Genomic DNA, 3,753 nt, shown 5'->3' with positions numbered 1-3,753 from the left:
CTACATCTTCTTCCAATGTCAAACAGGATAAGACTGGCTTCTAGGCAGCTAGAAGAAGGGTCTCAAAGACCACCCCCACTGTGACACATTTCTTCCAAAAAAAGCTACATCTACTTCCATAAGACCACACCTCCATTCCCTGGGTCATGCATACTCAAATCACTACATTCCACTCCCTGGCCCCCATAGGCTTGTACAAACCTATGAGTCTATGGGTGCATACCTAGCCATAGCATAATGCAAAATACATTTAGTCAACTTCAAATGTCCCCCATAGTCTTTAACAGTCTCAACAGAGTTAAAAATCCAAAGCTCAAAGTCTCTTCTGATGTTTATCTAACTACTTAACTGTAATCCCCTATGAAATCAAAATTAAAAAAAAAAAAGCAGATCACATACCTCCAACATCACAGGATATACATTACCATTCCAAAATGTCATGGTGGGGAAATATTGGACAAATGCAAGACCAAAAGCCAGCTGGGCAAACTCCAAATTCTGCATCTCTATGTCTGATGTCAAAACACTCTTCAGATTTCCAAATCCTTTCATTGCTGTTGACTGCAACAAAGTTCTTTCTCTTGGGCTGTTTCCATTTCCTGTCAGCGTCTTTCCTCAGCAGGTATTCCATGGCTCTGACATTTCTAACATCTTGGGGTCTCCAAGGCAATTTCGATTTTACAGCTTATTGTTCCAGTGCCTGGGTTCCGCACACAATCTTCTGGGCTTCTTGGAAGGGTTTGGGTCACTTCTTCAACTCTGTACTCTCTAAGCTCTGATTGACTCTACTCCGCCGCTGCTGCTGCTCCTGGCAGCTCATGGTTGGTACTGGAATCTCTAATATGCTGGGTTTTCTCATTGCAACTAGGCTTCACCAACAGACTCTCATAGGCTCTCTCTATGGTGCCAAGCCTTAACTGCTTTGCATAATCCCTTCAGTCCTAGGCTGTCATCTGCAATGGAGGCTACATGTTCACCCATGGCCTGGCCTCACACACTGCCAAGCTTCATCTGCTCTCTATGTTCCTTTCATGCCTTTAAAATCATTCCCCATCTGGGTGGTTCTTACATATTACTAAGTCCAGCTGCAACATGAGGTACAATCCTGGCTATAGCTGGAACACAACTTCTTTGCGTTCTCAGAAAATACATCCTAGAAGATTTCACCTCAGTGATGTTAGTCTCTTCTTTCACCGATAATTTCTTAGCTCTAGCTAACCAGCATTGATTGTCCCAGTAGTCCCTTCTACTCCTCACTCTAAAGCCAGAGACACATGGCCAAAGCTGCCAAGTTCTGCAGTTTGCTTGAGCTGGAACATGGCCCCCTTGTTCTATTACAGTATCAATAGCTTTCTGTTTCCCAACTTCTTCACTGCCTAAACTTGGCTGTCCTGGAACTTGCTCTGTAGACTGACATACCTTGAACTCAGAGATCTGCATGGATCTGTCTCCTGAATGTTGGAATCAAAGGCATGGACCACCATACTTGGACTTAAGCTTTTCTTCACCTAGAAATTTCATTGCCTCAGCCTGGCATTGAATTCAGAGAACTGCTTGCCTTTGTGTCCTGGTATTAAAGGTCTGTACCACCATGCCTGGGCCTAATCTTTCATGGCCACTATTCCTCAAGATCTAGATCAAAAGTGTATGCACTCCATTTCTGGACTGTAATTCATTTCAGATTAAAATTAACAAAATAATAATAACACCCAGATATGATTCTCCCTTGTTTAACTGCAAAAGCATAAACAGTAAGCATAGTTGGGTGGGATCTTGTCCTATAGTCACAACTCCCTTAATTCATTTATCTCCTTGAACAAAGGATTTAGCTCCCTTCTACTTCCTGGTACTCCTTTAATACTTGATTTATAAATTTTGTATTTTTCATTTCTCCCCTTGCTCCTTTTCATTAAAATGCTCTTTATAAAGTCCAACTCCAATAGATAGGCAGGACTTTATGAAGAGCATTTTACAAACCCAAAGTCAAAATTTCTGACCCAGAAATGTTCCTGTCTAAAACAGCTGCAGGGGCAAAAATGGAGGAGAGACTGAAGGAAAGGTGGTCCAGTGACCAGCCCAACTGGGGATCTACCATATGGGGAGACACCAAGGCCTGACACTATTACTGATGCTATGATGTGCGTACAGACAGGAGCCTAGCATGGCTGTCCTCTGAGAGGCCCAACCATCAGCTGACTGAAACAGATGCAGATACTTACATCCAACCAATGGACTGAAGTCTGGGACCCCTATGGTTGAATTAGGGAAAGGTTGGAAGAAACTGAGGAGGAGGGCAACCCCATAGGAAGACCAGCAGCCTCAACTAATCTGAACTCCTGAGATCTCTCAGACACTGAGTCAACAACCAGGCAGCATATAGGAGCTGGTCTGAAGCCCTGACACATATACCTTGGAGGACTGCCTGGTCTGACCTCAGTGGGAGAAGATGTGACTAATCCTGGAGGGATTTGAGGCCCCAGGAAAGGGAGAGGCCTGGTGGTGGGGGGAGTATTCTCTCAGGGACAAGGGAGTGGTGGTGGAGGAATGGGATGAGGAACTGTGGGAGGGGGGACTGGGAGGTGGCAATGGTTGCATTGTGAATAAATAAAAATAAAAAAATTAAAATGTCACTACTTAAAAAAAAATACTCTGTACCTACCGTAAAAAAATTCTCTTCGTAAGAGTGAACTTTAGTAAACACAACAGAATTTATACTAGGCTGTTTTGAGACTTCTTTTGTCAAAACAATTCATCTAAATCTCTTTTCCTTAGCATCAGGCAGACTCTTCAAACAATGGCAAAAGGCAGCCATATTCTTCACCACAGTATCATAAGAATAGTTTCTGAGCCACATACTAAAATTCGTCTCCACTGAAACATCTTGGGCCAGGTCTGCACTGTTAACTCATCCTTACCACTAATGTCTTCCATATTCCTACTAGGATGGTCCATTAAGCCCCACTTAAAGCATTTCCCTGCTTCTTAAATTCAAAGTACCAAAATCCACATTCCTCCAAACAAAGGTATGATCAGGCCTATCAGAGCAACACCTCACTTCTGGTACCAACTTCTGGCTTAGATAGGGTTTCCATTGCTGTGAGAGACACCATAACCAAAGCAACTCTTATAAATGACAACATTTAATTGCGGTTGCCTTACAGGTTCAGAGGTTCAGTCCATTATCACCATGGCAGGAAGCATGACAGCATCCAGGCAGGCAAGGTGCTAGAGGAGCTGAGAGTTCTACATCTTATTCCAAAGGCAAACAGGATAAGACTGGTTTCCAGGCAGCTAGGAGGAGGGCCTCAAAGTCCACCACCACAGTGATACACTCTCTCTAAAAAAGGCCATGCTTACTCCACCAAGGCCACACCTCCTAATACTGACATTTTCTAGGAATGCATATTCAAATCACTACAATAAGTCTATGCTTTTTCCTATGTTTACAAGTGCAGATTCAGAGATTGTTACTTTCCCAAGACCTCACATTTTAACAAAATGGCAGAATTGAGATCAGAATGTGCATTTATAACTACAAATCAAAACTCTTTTATTATTATTATTATTATTATTATTATTATTTTCTTTATTTACATTTCAAATGCTATCCCGAAAGTTCCCTATACACCCCCCTGCTCCCCTACCCACCCACTCCCACTACTTGGCCCAGGCCTTCCCCTGTGCTGGGTCATATAAAGTTTACAAGACCAAGGGGCCTCTCTTCCCAATGATGACTGATTAGGCCATCTTCTG

Source organism: Mus pahari, chromosome X, assembly GCF_900095145.1.
Source record: "Mus pahari chromosome X, PAHARI_EIJ_v1.1, whole genome shotgun sequence".
Lineage (NCBI taxonomy): Eukaryota > Metazoa > Chordata > Mammalia > Rodentia > Muridae > Mus > Mus pahari.
The sequence above is the reverse complement of the archived record's forward strand: the minus strand, read 5'-3'. Positions refer to the sequence as shown.